Genomic DNA, 25,636 nt, shown 5'->3' with positions numbered 1-25,636 from the left:
GGGGAGAGAACCCAGGAGTCCTGGCTCCCAGCCCTGCTGCTCTCACCACTAGACCACACTCCCCTTTCAGAGCCGGGGAGAGAACCCAGGAGTCCTGGCTCCCAGCCCCGCTGCTCTCACCACTAGACCATTCCACCTTGCTTGGTACTGTAACCTCCTCCCCAGCACAAATTCTCTCTCCCTCTGGCCCCTGGCTCAGCAGAGTATAACACGAGGGGCTGGAGCACAGCCCCGTCCTGCGCTGTGAGCTCTGCCCTTCATCTGGAGGCGCAGAGCCCAGCAGGCGGAGCTGGGCCCCCCTCTGGACGAGGCACCCGGGGGACGGGAGGCCACCAGCCATGCAAGCTGCCGATTTCTGCTCCTTTCCCCGAAGCTGTTGCTGCCCCCTAGAGGTTGGGGAGCTCAGTGCAGCCAGCGTACCTCTACCCCCTGCAGGCCCCAGTGCCCCGTGGGTACCAGAGCCAGGGAGGAGGGAGGCCCAGGGCACGGCAGGCGTGGGGGATGCCAGCACAGCCCTTGGCTGGCTGGGGCGGGTTCTTTGGGGTCCACTTGGGGCTCTGAGAACTGCAACAGGCAGCTTGTTTGCAGGAAGTGACCTAGACGGAATGTGCAGATACTTGGACGGCTGCAGCCGTCTGCAAACTCCACAGCGAGTTGCTGCCAGCCAGCCCCAGACGGCCACAGCACTGCCAAGTGCTACCGGGCACAGGCTGCTCCATTTGGCTTACCTGGGGGCACGGACCCTGCCCCGCTAGCCACCGCTCGCCTTACCAAATGCTGCTGCAGGAGAGGTCTGAACCCACCCAGAGGCAGAACTGGGGGCTGACTCTCCCCTGGAGGATAAAAGGAGCCCCCGCACCCTGTCCTGGGTCCACCCTTCCCTCCCGCCCTCATCACACAGGCTCCTCCAGGAGCTGCAGCAAATTCCAGAGTCGGTGGAAAGTCTGAGTCCCCTTCCGAGGTTTATAAATTACAGCTCAGCAAACAAGCTGCTGGCTGCCAGGAGCCCTAGGCAGCCAACCCAAGGCAGGACAGCTACACAACCCCTACACTGCACAACAGCCTGCACAACCCCTACACTGCACAACAGCCCCCATCTACACCACACTCAACAAACCAGCCCTTGTGCTGCAAGAACCCTGTGCAGGCCCAGCAGAGCCTACAGTACCCCCAGCAACACAACCACAACACACTGTACACAGCCCTCCTCCCATACACACCATACGTGACCTGAACTGCACAACCCCAGGTATTATACACCCCTCCCCAGCGCACAACCCCCACCCCACAGACCCTCTCCCAGCCGCACAACTCCCCTGCTACACAGCCGCCCCGCAACACACAACTCTGTCCGCACACACTATACACACGTCCCCACTACACAGCACTCCCCCAACTACACAATGCACAAGTCTGCCACACACAGCCCTCAACCCGTACACAACTCCCATCCCGGCACAAACACAATCCGCAGCGCCCTCAACATCCCCCCGCCGTGAGCTCGGCCGGCCGGCCGGGGCGGTGGGGTCCGACACCGCGGCGATGGGCACCCGCAGGGGGACGGCAGCGCCTGGCTACGCGGAGCCCGGCCCCGAGCAGCGACCCGGCCCGGCCCTGCCCGCTCCGCTCCCCCGGCGGCTGTTACCTGGCGCGCCCCTGTCCCGGCCGGGCGGCTGCGGGCGAAGGGCTGCGGGGTTGCTTCGCGGGGCCTGCGCTCGCTACTGGGTGGGGCCAGCTCGGCCCCTCTCCCCGCCCCCGAGCCCTGCGGAGAGCGGCCGCCCGCCCGCGCGGGGCCCCCGGGAGGGACCGGCCCGCCTCTGGGCGCTGCGGGATCCGGCCTCAACCCCCATCGCCACCGGGAGGGCGCAGGTCGGACCCCGGGTGTGCTGGGGGACGTCAGCCCCACCGACCTCACCCCGGGCAGGGGCCGGGCGTGTTGGGGGCAGCCCCCAAGCCCTGCATATAGAATTCCCCTGTGATGGGCCTGGGGGCTCTGCACTTCTGCTTCCGCTGGGGTTTGGGTCTGACTGGCCCTCATCGCTGTAGGGTCCAAGCGCCCCCATCCTGCCGGGGCCCCCTCACCCCAGGAGCATCTGGTAACCAGGGCCCCTCCACATGAGGAGGGAGGGGTCAGGCTCCCCACCATGCCAGGCAGGGGTCACAGAAGTGTCCCCGGGGCCCCAGCTGAGGGGTTGCTACTGAGAGCTGGTCCCAAGACGCCACAGTGTAAGGGCTGAGGTCTTTTTCTACAGCAGCCACAGCAGGGCAGCACCCATATGAGCTAAGAAACAGAAAATCACATCCTCACATTCCATGTAATAATCTCTTGAGACTCCCCTGTCCTGATAGCGCCCACCATCACCAGCTAAAGAAACAGATCGTCAGACGTTTAGGGGAAACGTTTGATGCATTTTGTCTGGCAAGGAACCATTTATCAACAGCTGTGATTGTGAAATCCATTGTTTTGCCTTTATGGTCCTCACTTCTCTGGGGGTTGTTTGTATGGTCTCTCTGTTACATAATTAACTTTTTTCAGAGTAGCAGCTGTGTGTGTGTTAGTCTGTATCCACAAAAAGAAGAACAGGAGTACTTGTGGCATCTTAGAGACTAACAAATTTATTAGAGCATAAGCTTTCGTGGACTACAGCCCACTTCCTCGGATGCATAATTAACTTTGCAAGATTTAAATCAACTAAGGTGGTGGGTGTGATTGGGCAAAGAAGTGTTTTGTAATGGGCTAGGATGGGTGAAAAATAGTTTTGTACGACTTTAGTTTACAATAACTCCACCAGAGAGGTCCTTTGGGGCCCTCTGCCTGTCCCAAGTCAGGATAAAGGAGGAGGGTTGGGCGTGGGGCTAGCAACTCCACCCCGTAAAAAATCAACCTGCTATAGAAACGCCAACAATAGAGATAACAGAGACTTTTAGCCTGGAAAAAGAAGGGTCTTCGACTCGAAGACGCATGACGCTGGGTGGTGAAAGTCGTGAGGAAGCCACTAAGCTGATTACCCCTCCTGGTTGCAAGAAGATCAGCTAGAGCAAATGGCCCAGGATAAAGGACTCTGGAGATCTGTGGTTGGCGGCCCATACCCCGACTGGGGTGACGGGCATGAGTGAGTGAGAGTTAGTTTACAATGACTGGTTACGGTACAGCTAAGCAGGACTCAAGTTTCACTATATAAACTGGGGTCCAAAAGGAAGTTCTTTGGGAACCAACTCCAGGACACAGCCCCAAGAACAGACCTGCCAGACCTCAACATCCTTCTTGCCAACTATATTGTGCAGAAGCTGGAGCCCCAGATGACCTGATCCTCACTGGCCATCAGGAAAAGTTTGTCTGCCTTATTGGAAGTGGTGCGCATTGTCCGCTTAGCGTGCATATTCTGTTTAGGTAATGGTTAATAACTAAAAGTTAAGGATATTACTGCGTAAGGCTCTTGCACAGGTAAAAGGCCCTGCAGAAGATTATGCTCTGAGCCTAGGAACTAGGAAAGGATGGGGATACCTCCATTAACCCATGGAAGGGTAAAGGTGGTGTGCCCTAGAGTGTGGGGCAGGTAACAACAGGGCTCCCGGTGCCCTCACCCTAGTTTAAATGCTTCTCCCCCTGGGGGTTTTCCAACAGCTGTACCAGTTTGTCTGGGTGAGAGAGTCTCTTTCTTCGTTCTGAAAACCCCTGCTCTGTGGCGCTATGTACGTAACAATGAAACTCACTGTCATTTACTGCAACAGGGTCAATCACAGAAGCAACCAAGAGAGACGAGGCCATGTTCCCAGGGTGCCAGGGCCCGCTCCTAGCACATGTTGGCCGGTTGCCAAGCCCTGTAATTCATTACTAAAACTCGAGGGGAGGGAGAGCCCCGGGCTGGGATAGCAGGGTCTGTGGTGGGTCAGGATTGGGGGCACCGGCAGAACTGGGGCAGGGATCCCAGGACTGGGATAGCAGGGGCTGTGGTGGGTCAGGATTGGGGACACCGGCAGAACTGGGGCAGGGATCCCAGGGCTGGGATAGCAGGGTCTGTGGTGGGTCAGGATTGGGGCTTTGACAGAGCTGGGGCAGGGATCCCAGGGCTGGGATAGCAGGGTCTGTGGTGGGTCAGGATTGGGGGCACCGGTAGAGCTGGGGCAGGGATCCCAGGGCTGGGATAGCAGGGGGCTGTGGTGGGTCAGGATTGGGGACACCGGCAGAGCTGGGGCAGGGATCCCAGGGCTGGAGTAGCAGGGGGCTATGGTGGGTCAGGATTGGGGACACCGGCAGAACTGGGGCAGGGATCCCAGGGCTGGGATAGCAGGGGGCTGTGGTGGGTCAGGATTGGGGACACCGGCAGAGCTGGGGCAGGGATCCCAGGACTGGGATAGCAGGGGGCTGTGGTGGGTCAGGATTGGGGACACCGGCAGAGCTGGGGCAGGGATCCCAGGACTGGGATAGCAGGGTCTGTGGTGGGTCAGGATTGGGGTTCTGACAGAGCTGGGGCAGGGATCCCAGGGCTGGGGTAGCAGGGGGCTGTGGTGGGTCAGGATTGGGGCTCTGACAGAGCTGGGGCAGGGATCCCAGGGCTGGGGTAGCAGGGGGCTGTGGTGGGTCAGGATTGGGGACACCGGCAGAGCTTGGGCAGGGATCCCAGGGCTGGGATAGCAGGGGGCTATGGTGGGTCAGGATGGGGGCACTGGCAGAGCTGGGGCAGGGATCCCAGGGCTGTGGTAGCAGGGGGCTGCAGATCAGGACTGAGGGACAGGATGGGGGACACTATCCTGGGAAGCAGTGACTGAAAAGGACTTGGGGATCACAGTGGATAACCAGGTGAACATGAGCTCCCAGAGTGATGCTGTGGCTAGAAGAGCTGATCTGATCCTGGGACCCAGGACCAATCTCAAAACAGGAGTAGCACAGTTAGAACCCATACTCAACGGGGACCCCATCCTGCAAGAAATCTTTCCTGAGCCCCCTCTTCTGGCCATCAAACAACCCCTCAGACTCACCAAGCTCATCATCAGAAGCAAGCTCCCCATGGACCAGGACACACCCACTCAAAGCAGCACCAGAACCTGCCATAACAACAGATGCAAAACCAGCAGACATCTCCCCTGCTATGACGATCAATCCACCCCCAACACACCTTTCAAGATCCATGCGTCCTACACATGCCTATTACAACATGGTGTTCCTCATCCAGTGCACCAAATGCCCCAATAACTGCTATGGAGGTGAAATGAGCCAATCAATGGATGACAGATGATGGATCACTCAGTAATTGCCCTGTTCTGTTCATTCCCTCTGTGACGGAGTCACAAGTCCGATGCTCAGGAACTGCTCTGTATGAAGCCAGCCAGGACTCTGGGGTAGCATGGCTCCCCTTAGGGCACATTGTCCAGGACAAAAAGCCTTCTCGGCTATGGCCTTCCTGGTCGGACCTCGGAGCATTCAGCACTTGCCCTAGGTGGGTCCACCTGGGCAGGACCCCTGGGGAAGCCAGCGGGCCCTGCACCCCAACTCTGCAGTCAGCTGTGACTCTCAGCCAGTGTGTAAAACAGAAGGTTTATTGGTTGATAGGAACACAGCGTCGAACAGAACTTGTGAGCACAGAAATCAGTGACTTTCAGCCAAGTCCATCTTGGGCAGTAGCGTAGCTGGGGGGGAGCAGGGGGAGCGGTTGCTCCTCCATTGAGCACAAGTGGCGCTTTTTTAATTTTTACTCTGAACGGGGGGGGGGGTGGACATAAAAAAAGGTGCCACCTGCTGCGGCGCTTGTACTCACCAGGCGGCGCTCCGGGTCTTTGGCGGCACTTTGGCGGCGGGTCCTTCAGTGCCGCCAAAGACCCGGAGCGAGTGAAGGACCCGCTGCCGAAATGCCGCCGAAGACCCGGAGCGCCGCCCGGTGAGTACAAGCGCCGCAGCGGGTGGTGCCTTTTTTTATGTCCGCCCCCCCCGTTCGCTCCATCTGGCTACGCCACTGATCTTGGGGGGACCCCAGGCCAGATGCCCTGGACTCCCCCCGCTGAGTCCCAAACAGGAGACTACCCAGCTTCCAGCGACCCGACCTCCAACAAGCTGTTGCCCCTCCTCCTGGTCTTTGTCTCGCTTCCCCAGGCAATGTGTCACCTGATTCGCATCCCCCTCCCGGGTGTCAGGTTACGAAGGGCACCATCCCTCACTTATGTGCAGGCAGCTGGAGCCACCTCACCTGTCCCCGAGGGTCTCAGCAAAAGTCACACATCCTTATTCTCACCACCTAGGCACTGGTGCAATACACAGGGAAACTGAGGCACACAGTATTCATGCAAAACCGTAAGACTCATATAGGTTTGCGTACAACATAATGAGGAAAAACCCACTTCGTCACACCCTCTGAAGCATCTGGCCACAGCCACTGCCAGAAGACGGGATGCTGGGCTAGATGGATCATTTATCTGACCCAGTGTGGCCGTTCTTATGGATCAATCACTACACTCTCGAATGAACTCACACAGAAAAATGATAAAAGACAAAAACATCCTATCACCCGCAGGCAAACACTTTTCACAAAACGACTGCTTCTTGGAGCAGCTAGTCCGGGAACCCACAAGAGGAGGAGCAATTTTTGATTTAATCATAAGTGGAGCACAGGATCTGGTCCAAGAGGTGAATATAGCTGGACCACTTGGTAGTAGTGACCATAACATAATAAAATTTAACATTCCAGTGGGGGTAAAACACCACAGCAGCCCAACACTGTAGTATTTAATTTCAGAAAGGGGAACCACACAAAAATGAGGAGGTTAGTGAAACAGAAATGAAAAGGTTCAGCGCCAAAAGTGAAATCCCTGCAAGCTGCATGGACACTTTTAAACATACCAGAATAGAGGCTCAACTTAAATGTATTCCCAAATTAAAAACCATAGTAAGAGAACCAAAGAAGTGCCACCGTGGCTAAACAACAAAGTAGAAGAAGCAGTGAGAGGCAAGAAGGCATCCTTTCAAAAGTGTAAGTTAAATCCTAGTGAGGAAAATAGAAAGGAGCATAGAAATGTAGGACTGGGAGGGACCTTGAGAGGTCATTTAGTCTAGTCCCCTGTACTGAGACAGGACTCAGTATTACCTAGACCAGCGGTTCTCAAACTGTGGTCCGCAGACCATCATTCAGGTGGTCAATGGATAGTTCCCTCTAAGGTGCGTGCCTAGGCGACCACACAAGAGAATAAAGGGCCACCCACCTAGTTAGTGGAGCAATGCAGGTGTGGCTCCACTAATTAGGTGCCTGGACCCTGGAGAAGCCGCACATGTAAGGTGAGGTGGTGGACTTGGAGGAATAGGGTGTTTGTGGGAGGGAACAGTGGGGTGAGAAGAGGGGGCGGGGGGAAATTTGGGATGTGCAGGGCTGCGGTGGCCAGAGAAAGATGCGACTTTCCCTAGCTCCAGGGCTGCGGCTGCCGGGGAGAGACAGCCCTCCTTCCCAGCCTCAGCACTGTGGCTGCTGTGGCAGGGGAGAAACCTCCCTCCTTCCCAGCCCCAGCTCGAGAGCTGCTGTGGTGGGGGAAGCCAGGGGGGCACTAGGGGACGAGACCTCGTTGCCTACTCTGTCCCCATATCTACTCTGGCAACAGCATCAGAGGACCCAACCACATCAGCCACACCATCAAGGGCTCATTCACCTGCACATCCACCAATGTTATATATGCCATCATGTGCCAGCAATGCCCCTCTGCCATGTACATTGGCCAAACCGGACAGTCCCTCCGCAAAAGAATAAATGGACACAAAACGGACATCAGGAATGGTAACATACATAAGCCAGTAAGTGAACACTTCAATCTCCCTGGTCATTCTATTACAGATTTAAAAGTCACTACCATTGAACAAAAAACCTTCAGAAACAGACTTCAAAGAGAAACAGCAGAACTAAAATTCATTTGCAAATTCAACACCATTAATCTGGGCTTGAATAGGGACTGGGAGTGGCTGGCTCATTACAGAAGCAGCTTTTCCTCTCCTGGAATTGACACCTCCTCATCTATTATTGGGAGTGGACTACATCCACCCTGATTGAATTGGCCCTGTCAACACTGGTTCTCCACTTGCGAAGTAACGCCCTGCTCTCCATGTGTCAGTATATAATGCCTGCATCTGTAACTTTCACTCTATGCATCCGAAGAAGTGAGGTTTTTACTCACGAAAGCTTATGCCCAAATAAATCTGTTAGTCTTTAAGGTGCCACCAGACTCCTTGTTGTTTTTGTAGTTACAGACTAACACGGCTACCCCCTGATACTTGACACCTCTGTCCATTGTCTTCTCTCCAGGTAAACAGGGTCATAAACAGGGTGGTCTGGGCCCCCTCTCCTCTCAGCCCTCCTCCGGCTGGAACCGGTTGGTTAGGTCACTGGGGTCCTCTCTTCACAGCCCGTTGTCCTCCCACTGGCCTGAACCGGCTGTGACTCCTGCACTGGGTCTCCTGGTCACCAATCGCTGGGGTGTCCATTCTCCAGGCCATCGCTTGTGGTCCCAAGTTCCCTCTCCGGTCCTCTGTAACAACAAACTCCCTCTCCCCTCACCTCGTTAAACCAGTAAGACCCGGGGACACTGAGTCCCACCCCCTCTGCATACAACCCACTGGAAGACACGGAAAAAAACAAGAAACCCCCCCACTTCGTCACAACAATGTCACCTGAAAGTGAGAACAGGTGTTTGCATGGCATTTTTGTAGCCAGCATTGCAAGGTATTTACGTGCCAGGTATGCTAAACATTTGTATGCCCCTTCATGCTTCGGCCTCCATTCCAGAAGACATGCTTCCATGCTGATGATGCTCGTTAAAAAAAAAAAAAAAAAAAGTGTTAATTAAATTTGTGACTTCTCCCCCAAAGAGTTCATTGTATGTCCCCTGCTGTTTTACCCTCATTCTGCCACGTATTTCATGTTATAGCAGTCTCGGATGCTGACCCACACATGTTCATTTCAAGAACACTTTCACTGCAGATTTGACAAAACACAAAGAAGCTACCAATGTGAGCTTTCTAAAGATTGCTATAGCACTTAACCAGAGGTTTAAGAATCTGAGAGGGACGAGGTAGGAGCTTCAGCATGGACGCACGTCCCCTGGAATGGTGGTTGAAGCATGAAGGGACATACGAACCTTTAGCGCATCTGGCATGTGAATATCTTGCGACGTCAGCTACAACAGTGCCATGAGAACACCTGTTCTCACTTTCAGGTGACATTGTAAGCAAGAAGCGGGCAGCATTATCTCCTGCAAATGTAAACAAACTTCCTACTTCTTGTTCAGCCAATCGCTCAGACAGACAAGTTTGTTTACATTTGCAGAAAAAAAACTGCATTCAAAAATAAAACAATGTACAATTTTAGAGTCTGCAAGTTTTTTTGTACATAATTCTACATTTGTAAGTTCAACTTTCATGATAAAGAGATTGCACTACTGCACTTGTATTAGGTGAATTGAAAAATATTATTTCTTTTGGTTTTTTTTACAGGGCAAATACTTGTAATCAAAAATAAATATAAAGTGAGCTCTGTACATCTTGTATTCTGTGTTGTAATTGAAATCAATATATTTGAAAATATAGAAAACATCCAAAATATTTAAATAAATGGTATTCTATTGTGAACAGTGTGATTAATCATGATTATTTTTTTTAATCACTTAACAGCCCTAATTTATGTCTTCCATGGGATGATATCTTGAGCTCACTAGTGATTTTAGCCTCACAACTCCCATGTGGGGCAGTGTAATGGTGCGACTCACCCCTGCTGTGCCTCCTGCTGGTTATCCTGGGAATTAGCTCAATCCAGCCCAGAGCGCCCTCTGCAGGCCGGTGATCTGCCTTACTGCTACTGGCCCCCGTGTCCCTCCCAGGACCCTGATGCCCCTTTAACTGGGTCTCCCCCTCCTAGGGGAACCCCTACCCCACCTCAGTATCAGGCTACTGCCAGTCTTCATCTAGCCACATGCCCAGGAGCAGACTGCAGTATCAGCCACTCATCACTGGCAAGGGTGGGTTTGGACCTGCTGCCTTGGCCTACCCCTGGGTTGCCCGCTGCAACCCCCAGTACCCCTTGGCCTTCTACTAGGCCACAGCCTGGGGCTATCCAGGCCAGAGCGCCCCAGCTCCTCAGCCTTTCCCCAGCCCTGCTCCACCCAGGTACTCTATCTCAACTCCCTGCAGCCAGGCCCTTCTCTCCTTGCTCCAGGGTCAGGCCTTTATAGGGCCAGCTGGGCTCTGATTGGGGCGTGGCCCAGCTGCAGCTGCTTCCCCCAATCAGCCCAGGTCTTTCCTTCCACATCCCCAGCCCTCTGCAGGGCTGGCTTTAACCCTTCCCAGGCAGGAGCGGGTGACCACCCCGCTACAGGCAGGTAAAGAATCTAGTAATTATGACCTCGATCCTGCAAACACTGAGTCGTTGCCACTGAGTTCAGGCCTATCTGGTCCCCATGGATTATGATGGACCCCAAAGGGTAAAGCCACTAAAGATTGTGAGGTGCTCAGGTACCTGTCTTAGGTACTTTGACGGCCCCCATTCCCACAGTGGGTACCTAGTACGGAGGAGGGACTGGTAGGGAGCTAGTCTGCAGCAGCCGGAGATCTAATGATTTAACTGGACTTCACGCACTGGCCCCAGGGGAACTCAAAATATTCAGTTCATTTAATTGTGGGGGAGGGATAGCTCAGTGGTTTGAGCATTGGCCTGCTAAACCCAGGGTTGTGAATTCAATTCTTGAGGGGGTCATTTAGGGATGTGAGGCAAAATCAGTAGTTGGTCCTGCTAGTGAAGGCAGGGGACTGGACTCAATGACCTTTCAAGGTCCCTTCCTGTTCTAGGTGATAGGATATCTCCCTTTAAAAAAAAAAAAAAATCATGTTCCTGGTGGATCTTTGCACTAGCAACTCAGAGCAACACTGTGACGAACTGGGTCTGTTCTCACTGTGGTCTGTGAATGCTGACAGGGGAGTATGGCTGGGATAGTCTGTCTTGGAGGATGGGAGACTGCCCGAGGGCGCATACCTGAGTGTGTAACATGAGAACCCAGGAAGGGGTTGAAGGCCAGGTGACTCCTTAGCCCGGGAAACTGAACAAAGGCTGTGGGAGGGGTCGCTGAAGGCAGAGTGTTGGAAGCAGGCTGGAGAGATGGCTGGGAGGCAGAGATGGCTCTGACCTCCCAAGGGGGGCTGGGCTGGGATGCCCTGGGATCCCAAGATGGACCTACTGAGGGGGTCCCTGTTGTCTGGGCCTGCAAGACCTGTCTTGGACTGTATTCCTGTCATCCAAATAAACCTTCTGCTTTACTGGCTGGCTGAGAGTCGCAGTGAATCGCAGGAAGCCGGGGGTGCAGGGCCCTGAGTCCCCCAATGCTCCGTGACAAACACAAAGGACAAATTTGTCCCAAGCTTCCCTGTTTGTTCTCAAGTATTTTTTTAACCCCCAGCTTGTGTAACTTGGACATTTGAGCAGGTTCTGTGTGGGCCCAAGGACGGTGACAAACTAACAATGGCACCGAGAGCAGGGAATGCAGCTGCCGGTTTAATGAGGGCTCGGGCCTTTCTCCTTTGCTAGGAGGGCTCCTGGATCCTGGAAAGTCAGTCCATTGCCTTGGTGGGGATGTCGCAGGAACCGCTGCCCAGTTCCAGGGCCGGAGAAGAGGAGGAGTCGTGGATTATCTCTTTTTCCGGTAGTAGTACACAGTGCGAGTGGTGAACGCTAGGAAGAGAAGACAGAGTGAAGGAGGACCGGGGCCTCTTTCCCGCTCCCGAGTTTATAATTCTAACTCAAACCAGGAAGGGAACAAACCAGGGAAATTAAACCAGGTCACTAGGAACTATTTTCTCAGTCAAGCGTTTGGCAAGTAGCCTGCTGTGATCTAGAATATCTTCAGCCCCACCCTCTTCCAACACACAGCTAAAACCAACAGCTTCAATACACCACGTTCCCTCTTACCTCTCCTCTGCCTCCTTCTCCTCCCATGCTTGGCTCGCCTTCTCCTCCCCCCATTGCCCCTTCTTTTGTTCCTCCTGGTAGCAGGCACGCAGGGGCATCTCGCCATTGTCTTGGGCCTGGGGTGGTATTAAAACTGCGGGGAAAGGAGCAGCCCTTGTAGGCTCTGCCAGGCCACTTCTTTTCTGGTGCTGACCCTGAGCTCAGAAGAGGTGCTTCAGCTGGTCTGTATTTAAAGGGGCAGCTATGACACGAACAATGGCTCCAGCATCCCGTGTCATTTCAACATGACCATATAAGGCAGAGACAACCTCTGGGATCCATAGCCAGCAGAGACACGGTCAAGGCTCAGATTTTACTTTAGGAAGTGGCCTGGATGAGGTGAGGAACGGGAACTTCACCCTTCCCACAGGTTTTCAAACAAATATCCCTGAGTCTGGCATCTGCACACCGTGTGTCTGTCTACCTCGGGTATTTATCTGGCCCCAGTTTCGGAGCGCCTCACAATCTGTAATGTATTTACCCTCACAAGACCCGTGTGAGGCAGGGCTGGGCTACTTGTATCTGGGGCCAAGAGAGGTGAAGGGCCAGATTTAAAAGGCTTTTAGGCACCTAAAGAGGCAGAAAGAGCCCGGGTGAGGTTTTAAAAATCCCCTAGGTAAGAACACAAGAACAGCCAGACTGGGTCAGACCAAAGGTCCATCTAGCCCAATGTCTTCACCCAGTGAAGAAACTCTGTCCCTCTGTTGGCCGAGCCCCTAACCCTCCTGGAGTTCATTGATACCCAGCTTAGACACTTTGGAAAGTCCCACGTGATGCCCCTCTGCACATTTAGGCACCTAAACACCTTTGAAAATCTGGCCCTGAGGGTCTGTCTACACTAGCAGACAAAGGCAGAACGAGATCTAGTGGCTGGAAGCTGAAGCAAGACAAATTCAGACTAGAAAAAGGCACTAATTTTTAACCGTGAGAGGAATTTCCCATTGGAACTTACCAAGGCAGACAGGGAGTTCTCAGAGTTGTGCTCTAGCTCAGACAGAAGTTACAGGCCTGACACAGAAACGACTGAGTGAGGATCATGTCAGTTCCTTCTGGCATGATGAAATATTTGTATTTCTAATTTTCAGTCATCAAAATTCAGTAATGACAAAATCCCCCCGTGTCCCCACCCTTCTAGCAAGACATTTAAAACAATAGCATTCATTGTTTGTCAGTGACCCTAAACTTCAGAAGAAATACCTCCAATGCACTTTGCTGGTCATCAGCAGGTTACTGAAGCAAACTAATATAAGGGGGCTCTACGTAAAGCATTATTTAAAAGAACTCTAATGACTCCGTAATCGCATTATGAAAGTATGTACCTTTGGGAAAGAAATGCATTTTTCTTGCCCTCCTGTGAGGTCCCCTGCAAAAACTATGAAAGGGGCTGAGAGCACCCGTCATGAATGTGTGAAAGGAAAAATTTTGTTGTTACGGGAGTGTGACGTTATTGATATAATCTGGGACCATATAGATCATTGTTGCAACCAAGGTCCTGTAGTGGCACCCAAATCTTGTATAAAGGGGGTCAAATGGGGTGTCTAGGACAAGGTTATGGTTTACTGGTTATGATTATGCTGTCTATATGTGTGTATCAGTTTTGTAGTCGAAGTTATGAATATTGGCTCTGTACTGTCTGTATGGCAAACTTATGCTATGCTTCTGGGTGACATCCCAGACAAGCTGAGATTAGCTCTGCCTAGCCTGCTTGATGGCCCATTAAGGACCATCAGCTATACAATGGACCCATTGAGAAAAGGCAGATACGCCTTGTAACTCAGCAAAGTATGCAGGGACTGGCCCATGGACTCCAGACTCCATTTTGCTGTAATTTTCCACGGTAAGAACAAAGGTGTTCTTACACCTGGAAAAAACTATATAAGGCTGATGCCTCATCTCCATCTGGTCTTCAATCTTGCCTCATACCTCTGGAGGAACTTTGCTACAAGCTGGAGCTTTGAACAAAGGACTGAATGACCCATCCCAGCGGGGGATGTATTCCAGAGACTTGATTTGAACCTGCAGTTTATTCCATCGCTGCTGCAAGCCTGAACCAAGAACTTTGCCATTACTGTATGTAATTGATTCCATTTAACCAATTCTAACTCTCATCTCTATCTTTTTCCTTTTATGAATAAACCTTTAGATTTTAGATTCTAAAGGATTGGCAACAGCATGATTTGTGGGTAAGATCTAACTTGTATATTGACCTGGGTCTGGGGCTTGGTCCTTTGGGATCAGGAGAACCTTTTTTCTTTTACTGGGGTATTGGTTTTCATAACCATTTGTCCCCATAACGAGTGGCACTGGTGGTAATACTGGGAAACTGGGGTGTCTAAGGAGATTGCTTGTGAGACTTGCGGTTAGCCAGGGGGTGAGACCGAAGTCCTCCTAGTCTGGCTGGTTTGGTTTGCCTTAGAGGTGGAAGAAACCCCAGCCTTGGGCTGTAACTGCCCTGTTTGAGCAATTTGTCCTGAGTTGGCACTCTCAGTTGGGTTCCGCCAGATCCGCATTGTCACAGTGGCGTAGTCGTGCTTGGATCCACAGAACCAGGTCAATCAAGCTTTGGGTCAGAACCCCACGCTATCCAAATTTGAATTTTGTAATTGAGAGTTTTGTTGGTTAAAGAGCTGCTGCAATGGCTGAGCAAAGAGCATATGAGGGACTTGGCAAAAAAGCCCTGGAAAATTTGTGTTCAGAAAAGAGGATAAGCTTTAGAAAGAAAACTACAAATCAAGAACTGAGAAATCTGTTAATAGCCAGTGATCAGGGGGCAAGAGCACAGCCCTTACCTGAGGCTGCAGAAGAGGCAGAAAAAATTAGAGTGCAAAGGGCGACAAGTAAACTGCAATTTGAGCATGAACAGAAGCTAGCAGATCTTCGATTGCTGGAGAAGCAAAAAATAGCAGAGTTAGAGAAAGAGGCTGATGAGAGAGAAGAGAGAGCTCCTAAGGGACGTCTAGAGCTGCTCGCTGCTGAGCAGGAGACTCACAGGATGGAGCAGGAGACTCACAGGATGGAACAGGAGACGGCCAGACTTCAGCTCCAAGTAATGGAAGAGCGGAGAAAGTCATCCCCACCTGGTACTCCACTTCCCCCCCCACCATGAGAAAAACTGGGAAAGGATGTGTCCCATTTACAACGATACTGAGGATATAGAGGAGTTTTTGTCTACCTTTGAACGCCTCTGCAATCTGTACCAGATCCCTGAGGGTCAGCGAATGCCTGTCCTGCTGACCAGACTGACTGGAAAAGCCAGGGAGGTATTTAATGACTTGGGGGAACAAGAAGCCTTAGATTATGAGCGGTTTAAGGATTCTGTGTTAAGGCGATTCAAGGTTACTCCTGAATCTTACAGAGTTAAGTTTAGAGAGTTTAAAATGCCTAAGGATTGTACTTTTGTAGAATGTGCTCATAAGCTAATGGGTTTTGTTAAAAAGTGGGTTGTGGGAGCCAAGGCGCATGGGAGTTTTGAAAAATTGCTGGATTTAATAACTTTGGAACAGTTCTTAGATATTGTGCCTGACCATGTGAGAGCAGCTGTGTGTGACAGGGACCCTGAGTCAGTCCTACGGGCAGCAGAGATTGCGGATGCCCATACCCAAAACAGGGCTCGAGAAGGGTGTAAAACCCCGGGGAAAACTAATCACCATTCTCCCCAGTTCAAGAGGAGGGAAGGATTTAAAAGTAAATCTGTCCCTGACTCTTCTAGAGGAGTTCAAGGGGGCCCGGAAGGTAGGAACTCTCATCCCAGGACGGAACAGGTTACATGCTATCACTGTGGTATGCTGGGCCACATGAGACCAGATTGCCCCACCCTGAAGGGCAGCCCAAAGCCAGCAACCCCAAATGCCACGATAAATGCCAACTCCATTACCCTGAGCACTCAGGCTGAACCAAGCCACAACAGCTCCACCTTAAGTTCAGGTGCAAGCACAGCAGTAGCTAATGTTAACCCCATCGTCTCCAGTGGCATGGGAGGAGGTGATAAGCTCACCAGTTATGTCAGGACTGAGGCATGGCAGGGGAGTGAGAGGTTTATCATGGAGGCAAAGGTCAATGATGTTGAATGCACGGGATGGCGAGACACTGGCTCGGATGTAGAATCATAGAATCATAGAATCATAGAATATCAGAGTTGGAAGGGACCTCAAGAGGTCATCTAGTCCAACCCCCTGCTCAAAGCAGGACCAATTCCCAGCTAAATCATCCCAGCCAGGGCTTTGTCAAGCCGGGCCTTAAAAACCTCCAAGGAAGGAGACTCCACCACCTCCCTAGGTAACGCATTCCAGTGTTTCACCACCCTCCTAGTGAAATAGTTTTTCCTGATATCCAACCTGGACCTCCCCCACTGCAACTTGAGACCATTGCTCCTTGTTCTGTCATCTGCCACCACTGAGAACAGCCGAGCTCCATCCTCTTTGGAACCCCCGTCAGGTAGTTGAAGGCTGCTATCAAATCCCCCCTCATTCTTCTCTTCTGGAGACTAAACAATCCCAGTTCTCTCAGCCTCTCCTCATAAGTCATGTGCTCCAGACCCCTAATCATTTTTGTTGCCCTCCGCTGGACTCTTTCCAATTTTTCCACATCCTTCTTGTAGTGTGGGGACCAAAACTGGACACAGTATTCCAGATGAGGCCTCACCAATGTCGAATAAAGGGGAACGATCACGTTCCTCGATCTGCTGGCAATGCCCCTACTTATACAGCCCAAAATGCCGTTAGCCTTCTTGGCAACAAGAGCACACTGTTGACTCATATCCAGCTTCATATCCACTGTGACCCCTAGGTCCTTTTCAGCAGAACTGCTACCTAGCCATTCGGTCCCTAGTCTGTAGCAGTGCATGGGATTCTTCTGTCCTAAGTGCAGGACTCTGCACTTGTCCTTGTTGAACCTCATCAGGTTTTTTTCTGCCCAATCCTCTAATTTGTCTAGGTCCCTCTGTATCCGATCCCTACCCTCTAGTGTATCTACCACGCCTCCTAGTTTAGTGTCATCTGCAAACTTGCTGAGAGTGCAGTCCACACCATCCTCCAGATCATTAATAAAGATATTAAACAAAACCGGCCCCAGGGCCGACCCTTGGGGCACTCCACTTGAAACCGGCTGCCAACTAGACATGGAGCCATTGATCACTACCCGTTGAGCCCGATGATCTAGCCAGCTTTCTATCCACCTTACAGTCCATTCATCCAGCCCATACTTCTTTAACTTGGTGGCAAGAATACTGTGGGAGACAGTATCAAAAGCTTTGCTAAAGTCAAGAAATAACACATCCACTGCTTTCCCCTCATCCACAGAGCCAGTTATCTCATCATAGAAGGCAATTAGGTTAGTCAGGCACGACTTCCCCTTCGTGAATCCATGCTGACTGTTCCTGATCACTTTCCTCTCCTCTAAATGTTTCATAATTGATTCCTTGAGGACCTGCTCCATGATTTTTCCAGGGACTGAGGTGAGGCTGACTGGCCTGTAGTTCCCCGGATCCTCCTTCTTCCCTTTTTTAAAGATGGGCACTACATTAGCCTTTTTCCAGTCATCTGGGACCTCCCCCGATCGCCATGAGTTTTCAAAAATAATGGCTAATGGCTCTGCAATCTCACCCGCCAACTCCTTTAGCACCCTCGGATGCAGCGCATCCGGCCCCATGGACTTGTGCACGTCCAGTTTTTCTAAATAGTCCCGAACCACTTCTTTCTCCACAGAGGGTTGGTCACCTTCTCCCCATGCTGTACTGCCCAGTGCAGCAATCTGGGAGCTGACCTTGTGCGTGAAGACAGAGGCAAAAAAATCATTGAGTACATTAGCTTTTTCCACATCCTCGGTCACTAGGTTGCCTCCCTCATTCAGTAAGGGGCCCACACTTTCCTTGATTTTCTTCTTGTTGCTAACATACCTGAAGAAACCCTTCTTGTTACTCTTAACATCTCTTGCTAACTGCAACTCCAAGTGTGATTTGGCCTTCCTGATTTCACTCCTGCACGCCTGAGCAATATTTTTATACTCCTCCCTGGTCATTTGTCCAATCTTCCACTCCTTATAAGCCTCTTTTTTGCGTTTAAGATCAGCAAGGATTTCACTGTTTAGCCAAGTTGGTCGCCTGCCATATTTACTATTTTTTCTACACATCGGGATGGTTTGTTCCTGCAACCTCAATAAGGATTCTTTAAAATACAGCCAGCTCTCCTGGACCCCTTTGCCCTTCATGTTATTCTCCCAGGGGATCCTGCCCATCTGTTCCCTGAGGGAGTCAAAGTCTGCTTTTCTGAAGTCCAGGGTCCGTATTCTGCTGCTCTCCTTTCTTCCTTGTGTCAGGATCCTGAACTCGACCATCTCATGGTCACTGCCTCCCAGGTTCCCATCCACTTTTGCTTCCCCTACTAGTTCTTCCCTGTTTGTGAGCAGCAGGTCAAGAAAAGCTTTGCCCCTAGTTGGTTCCTCCAGCACTTGCACCAGGAAATTGTCCCCTACACTTTCCAAAAATTTCCTGGATTGCCTGTGCACCGCTGTATTGCTCTCCCAGCAGATATCAGGGTGATTAAAGTCTCCCATGAGAACCAGGGCCTGTGATCTAGCAACTTCTGCTAGTTGCCAGAAGAAAGCCTCGTCCACCTCATCCCCCTGGTCTGGTGGTCTATAGCAGACTCCAACCACGACATCACCCTTGTTGCTCACACTTCTCAACTTTATCCAGAGACTCTCAGGTTTTTCTGCAGTATCATACCGGAGCTCTGAGCAGTCATACTCCTCTCTTACATACAACGCAACTCCCCCACCTTTTCTGCCCTGCCTGTCCTTCCTGAACAGTTTATATCCATCCATGACCGTACTCCAGTCATGTGAGTTATCCCACCAAGTCTCTGTTATTCCAATCACATCATAGTTCCCTGACTGTGCCAGGACTTCCAGTTCTCCCTGCTTGTTTCCCAGGCTTCTTGCATTTGTGTATAGGCACTTAAGATAACTCAACGATCGTCCCTCTTTCTCAGCATGAGACAGGAGTCCTCCCCTGTTGCGCTCTCCTGCTTGTGCTTCCTCCCAGGATCCCATTTCCCCACTTACCTCAGGGCTTTGGTCTCCTTCCCCCGGTGAACCTAGTTTAAAGCCCTCCTCACTAGGTTAGCCAGCCTGCTGGCGAAGATGCTCTTCCCTCTCTTCGTTAGGTGGAGCCCGTCTCTGCCTAGCACTCCTTCTTCTTGGAACACCATCCCATGGTCGAAGAATCCAAAGCCTTCTCTCCGACACCACCTGCGTAGCCATTCGTTGACTTCCACGATTCGACGGTCTCTACCCCGGCCTTTTCCTTGCACAGGGAGGATGGACGAGAACACCACTTGCGCCTCAAACTCCTTTATCCTTCTTCCCAGAGCCACGTAGTCTGCAGTGATCCGCTCAAGGTCATTCTTGGCAGTATCATTGGTGCCCACGTGGAGAAGCAGGAAGGGGTAGCGATCCGAGGGCTTGATGAGTCTCGGCAGTCTCTCCGTCACATTGTGTATCCTAGCTCCTGGCAAGCAGCAGACCTCTCTGTTTTCCCGGTCAGGGCGGCAGATAGATGACTCAGTCCCCCTGAGGAGGGAGTCCCCGACCACCACCACCCTCCTCCTCCTCTTGGGAGTGGTGGTCGTGGAACCCCCATCCCTAGGACAGTGCATCTTTTGCCTTCCAATCGGTGGAGTCTCCTTCTGCTCCCTTCCCTCAGATGGGCCATCTAGTCCACTCTCCGCATTAGCACCTGTAGAGAGAACATGGAAACGATTGCTCACCTGTATCTCCATTGCTGGTGCATGGATGCTCCTCTTTCTTCTTCTGGAAGTCACATGCTGCCAAACCTCTTCACAATCCTTCTGTCCCTGCTGCGCCTGCTCTGAATCTTCAGAACATTGTGGCCGTAGAAGCATCTCCTGACGTCTGTCCAGGAAATCTTCATTTTCCCTTATGCAACGCAGAGTCGATACTCGTTTCTCCAGCCCTCGAACCTTCTCTTCCAATATGGAGACCAGCTTGCCCTTCGTACAGACAAAGTCGCTTCTGTCCTGTGGAAGAAAGACAAACATGGCACAGCCTGTGCAGGTGACAACAGCTGATCGCTCACCTTCCACATCACCGTCCTCTTAAGAGCTTCCTCAACTGTTGCAGGAACTACTCAGAGAAACCCACAGATGAAAGCCTCAGTGCGCTCTCCCCACACGAACTCCCAGACAAACTCCCGCTGTTAGCCTCTGCTGTTCGCCGCTCAGCTGGTTTGCTGCTGACTGCCCTTATATACCAGTCAGGGTCACTCAAGGCCCAGCTGGAACAAAGCACTCCCAATTCACACTTTTCAAACAAACAAGCAAGCACTCAAGCACACGGTCAAACTGACCAACTGTCCCAGCAGCAGACACTCAGATACTCACCAACACAGCCCCCCTAATGCAGCACTTAGCGTACCTCCTCTCGGACAGCTCCCAGGCAAACTCCCGCTGTTAGCCTCTGCTGTTCGCCGCTCAGCTGGTTCGCTGCTGACTGCCCTTATATACCAGTCAGGCCCACTCAAGGCCCAGCTGGAACAAAGCACTCCCAATTCACACTTTTCAAACAAACAAGCAAGCAATCAAGCACACGGTCAAACTGACCAACTGTCCCAGCAGCAGACACTCAGATACTCACCAACACAGCCCCCCTAATGCAGCACTTAGCGTACCTCCTCTCGGACAGCTCCCAGGCAAACTCCCGCTCTTAGCCTCTGCTGTTCGCCGCTCCAGATGTCCCTTGACTATGTAACTATAGTCAAGGGACATCTGGTGAAGCCGGAGGACATGCTGCCGGGGGAGTATGTGACGGTGGTGGCGTTATCCGAGTATTCTGTGGACCTGCCGATGGCTAGAATCCACCTGGAGTGGGATGGCTTTAAAGGGGATGTGAAGGCTGCTGTCCGGGATTTGATTCCAGCTGATGTCTTGGTAGGAAATAACATATTGAGGGCGCCTGGCCAAGTGAATGTAGTGACCAGGTCGCAGAAAGAATTTGGGGCTGTGGCAGATACCCTGACTGATGGCAGTGAGGGGGGCAGCAAACAGACAGAGAGTGCCTCTCAAGATGGATCAGGTGAGGGTTTGTCTGAAATATCAGAGATGATTCTGAATCCAAACAAAACCCAGAGTGAATTCATTGTGGCTCAGCAGAGTGATGTATCTCTAGAGAGGGTCAGGAATGATGCTCAGAGTCAGGTCCCAGCCTGTGAAGAGAGAGGCAGGTTTTTTATGCAGGATGGGCTGTTGTATAGGGAACCACCTAGGGGAAGGAAAAATTCCCAAGCAGCAGCTCGCAAACAGCTTGTGGTACCTGAGAGTTACCGCAATGATTTGTTGAAGTTGGCTCATGATAGTCCCTTTGCAGGTCATCTGGGTATAGGCAAAACATGTGACAGGCTAGAGCAGAATTTCTACTGGCCTCACCTTTTTGGGTCAGTGAGAGATTACTGCAGGAGCTGTGAGCTGTGCCAGAAGCTGGCCCCACAGTATGCCAACATTTTTATGGCTGACTTAGAACAACGCTTCCTCAGCTCTCGTCCCCTAATGCCCCTCCTCTACTTACGCTATATTGATGACATCTTCATCACATGGACCCACGGAAAGGAGGCCCTTGAAGAATTCCACCTGGACTTCAACAATTTCCACCCCACCATCAACCTCAGCCTGGACCAGTCCACACAAGAGATCCACTTCCTGGACACTACAGTACAAATAATTGATGGTCACATAAACACCACCCTATACCGGAAACCTACTGACCGCTATACGTACCTACATGCCTCCAGCTTCCATCCAAGACACATCACACGATCCATTGTCTACAGCCAAGCCCTAAGATACAACCGAATTTGCTCCAACCCCTCAGACAGAGACAAACACCTACAAGATCTTTATCAAGCATTCGTAAAACTACAATACCCACCTGGGGAAGTGAGGAAACAGATTGACAGAGCAAGACGGGTACCCAGAAATCACCTACTGCAGGACAGGCGCAACAAGGACAATAACAGAACACCACTGGCCATCACATACAGCCCCCAGCTAAAACCTCTCCAGCGCATTATCCACGATCTACAACCTATCCTGGAAAATGATCCCTCACTCTCACAGACCTTGGGAGGCAGGCCAGTCCTCGCTTACAGACAACCCCCCAACCTGAAGCAAATACTCACCAGCAACTACACACCACACCACAGTAACACCAACCCAGGAACCTATCCCTGTAGCAAACCTCGTTGCCTACTCTGTCCCCATATCTACTCTGGCAACAGCATCAGAGGACCCAACCACATCAGCCACACCATCAGGGGCTCATTCACCTGCACATCCTCTAATGTCATATATGCCATCATGTGCCAGCAATGCCCCTCTGCCATGTACATTGGCCAAACCGGACAGTCCCTCCGCAAAAGAATAAATGGACACAAATCGGACATCAGGAATGGTAACATACATAAGCCAGTAAGTGAACACTTCAATCTCCCTGGTCATTCTATTACAGATTTAAAAGTCACTATCATTGAACAAAAAAACTTCAGAAACAGACTTCAAAGAGAAACAGCAGAACTAAAATTCATTTGCAAATTCAACACCATTAATCTGGGCTTGAATAGGGACTGGGAGTGGCTGGCTCACTACAGAAGCAGCTTTTCCTCTCCTGGAATTGACACCTCCTCATCTATTATTGGGAGTGGACTACATCCACCCTGATTGAATTGGCCCTGTCAACACTGGTTCTCCACTTGTGAAGTAACTCCCTGCTCTCCATGTGTCAGTATATAATGCCTGCATCTGTAACTTTCACTCTATGCATCCGAAGAAGTGAGGTTTTTACTCACGAAAGCTTATGCCCAAATAAATCTGTTAGTCTTTAAGGTGCCACCAGACTCCTTGTTGTTTTTGTAGATACAGACTAACACGGCTACCCCCTGATACTTGTTTCAGGGTAACTGGACCTGCATTTCCCCTCCATGGTCTAACAAGGGCACCCACTTTAGTCTTCCGGCTCCCAGTTGGCACCTCTCTTGGGCGGAGACCCATGTCTCCTACCCTCCTGCCCAGGGATTTGAAAGCGGCACATCCCCATCAAGACAGACTGTGATGTCCCCAGCAAGACACACTCCCTAGAACAGGCCGGCAGCTGCGCTTTGCTTTCTCCCCAAGGGCTATGACCAGTGTATTGCCAGCAATACAAGTTACCACCCAGCTCCTTCTAAGCAAGCACATCAATTCTTAAGGTAAAATCTTCACAGAGAAAGCCTATTAAGACAATAAAAGAACCTACACGCATGCTAGAAAGCTCACCTGAGGTCACCCCCAACAGAGGCTCTGGTAGGTTTTAGTCCTTCCAAACCACAACTGGCTTTTCCCCATGGTTACAAATTCCATTTAGATCCAGAACCAGGGTAGAGAGTGGGCAGATCAGTTGTTTCTTTATACAGAAGGGACCAAAGACCTGATCTGTAACAGGTGATCAGAAGACAATGCATCTCTCCTCAGGTCATGGCTTCAAAAGGCTGGGGGGAGGTTGTATAACCAGAACTGAGGAATTTGCATTACCCTCCCTCTAGGGATTCACCAGGAAACCTACTTAACACTGATTGTCCCAAAAGTCCATCCATGTCTGGCATCTTTTCAGTATAGTCCCAGGTTTCCCATCTATCACATCTGCCCCCTAGAGAGATGGCCCACAATAATACGTAATCTTAATACAATCAGGTCTTTCAGTGACATGGCAGGACATTGCGATCTGTGTCACGAAGGGCTCTTTAATCTAGTGGAGAAAGGCAGAACACAAATAAATGGCTGGAAGTTAAAGTTGGACAAAGTCCAGTTAGGTTTTAGGCACAGGTTTTTAACAGTCTCACTGGAACACACTCCCAAAGGAAACTAGTGAATTCTCCATCTCTGGAGCTCTCCAGATCCAGCCTGGTGGCCTTTCTGGAACATGCTTTAGCCAGACACACATTACTGGGCTCAATTCGGGGGTACCTGGGAGAAATTCTCTGGGCTACCGGAGGCCTGGTTAGAGGCTCTAATGGTCCCTTCTAGCTTTAAAATCTATGAATGTAGCAAGAACACTTGGGGAGTCTCTAAGAGTGGGGAACTCTCTAACCCCCTAGGGCCCTGGCCTGGATACTCAGTGGTGGGCTCCCTATAAACATCTCAGAGAGTAACTAGATCAGAAAGACAGGCCAGCTCTGGTCTAAGACGACTGCTATGCCGTCAGTTCCAAAGTCAGATCAGTGAGACTCCTCATGGCTTGCCTTTTCCTTTCACGCACCGATCCTTAGTACGTTCTGCTTGTCTCTGGTCCATCACCCTGGACTTCCAAAGTGTTTCCTCTTCCCTGTGACTCTCCTGAATGACAGACAAGATTGGATTCTCTTCTCACACTGACAAAAAACAGGAGCAGAACCACTAATGTAAATGGAGTTACCCTAGTGCGGGCTGATAGCTGTGAGAAGAGATCAGGTCTTCCATAGATTTTGAGAGCTCTCAACCTAAATCAGCATCAAGAGTGTCTCTTTAAAAAGGGAGGATGCTGGGCCTGATTTCTAATCACAACTGGGCTAACTTTACACTGGAATTACTCGACAAGGTCTGAGTCACATTTTACTGACCCAACGGAATGAGGCCCACGGAGTTTAGTTACTCCTGATTTAAACAAGAGTACGATCAGATTTTGCCAAATACCTGCTAAAACTTTGAAAACATTTCTTTATGGTGATAGGGATATGAAACTGTTGTATCTGTCCTAAAGAAAGACATCCACTCCCAAGCTCTGTGCCAAGAGAAAAATCTGCTGGGTGGAGAAGACAAATCTTTTGGAAAATCTGGCAAAATCTGCAACAGATGAAATAGGGAGTTCATTTTGTGATCACTCTTCATGGCAGAAACATTCATGAATGTTTCAAAGAACCGGATTGTTCAGTTTGGAGATATTTAAATGGATATATCACCTTTTTGGAATTTAAATGAGAAATATTTGTCCCTAACAAACTTAGTGGAATTCTGACCATGTTAAAACTAGTTGCACTTCATTCACTTTTCCTTCACTTTTCTCTGCATGGGAGTTCATTGTCATTACAGAGAACAGGTGATTCTCAAAAACATCCTCCCAAAGCAGAGAGAGAGCTGGGCCTCCTTCAGGAGCTTTCAGGATCCAGGAGACAACCCCTCTTCCACACAAGATACCAGTTACTAAATCAGCTCGACACACAACAGTTCTTGCGATGATAGTGCATGGTGTATGCTGTTCCCTCCTACAGTTTCCACCCCCCAAATTCATGTACACTAAGGATACGGGGTGTTTTAAAAGGCCTAAAGGCTTAAATGCCATTTAGAGAGTCTTAAAGATATTTTTTATTTAATATTTGGAGGAAAAAACTGTCCCTCTTTTGAAGACTGTTTAGGCATTCTTCCTTTCATTAAACATGGACCCATAGTGGATTCCTCTAGCACTAAGACAAATTCAATAATATGGACATGAATTATGATTATTCACTTATTTTATTAATAGAAACAAACAACTTTAGTTTCCAAATACTATTTCTCTTCTTTATTTAGAAAAACATATTCTTGACCTGCCAAATCCACACAGGCACAGTGGTTACAGATGGAGTTTCTCTGTACAGGAATGGATAATGCAATGCTATT

At 50.7% G+C, this 25,636-nt stretch overlaps 1 protein-coding gene across 6 annotated transcripts in view; it reads right to left on the bottom strand.

Moving 5' to 3' along the window:
* The window catches only part of LOXL3 (lysyl oxidase like 3), a 34,775-nt gene extending 33,004 nt beyond the window's left edge, over positions 1–1,771 (bottom strand). For 2 of the 6 annotated variants that reach the window (XM_054030561.1, XM_054030562.1), the window contains exon 1: positions 1,646–1,736. The gene's annotated coding sequence lies outside the window, so the exon portion shown is untranslated. Of the gene's footprint in view, positions 1–1,645 lie in introns of all 6 variants that reach the window. The other 4 variants (XM_054030563.1, XM_054030565.1, XM_054030566.1 and 1 more) reach the window with 3 other exon arrangements.
* Between the last annotated feature and the right edge of the window lie 23,865 nt (positions 1,772–25,636).

The sequence above is a fragment of the Malaclemys terrapin genome, chromosome 5 (assembly GCF_027887155.1).
Source record: "Malaclemys terrapin pileata isolate rMalTer1 chromosome 5, rMalTer1.hap1, whole genome shotgun sequence".
NCBI lineage: Eukaryota > Metazoa > Chordata > Testudines > Emydidae > Malaclemys > Malaclemys terrapin.
Note: the sequence above shows the minus strand (reverse complement) of the source record. Positions and strands in the feature narration are given on the sequence as shown.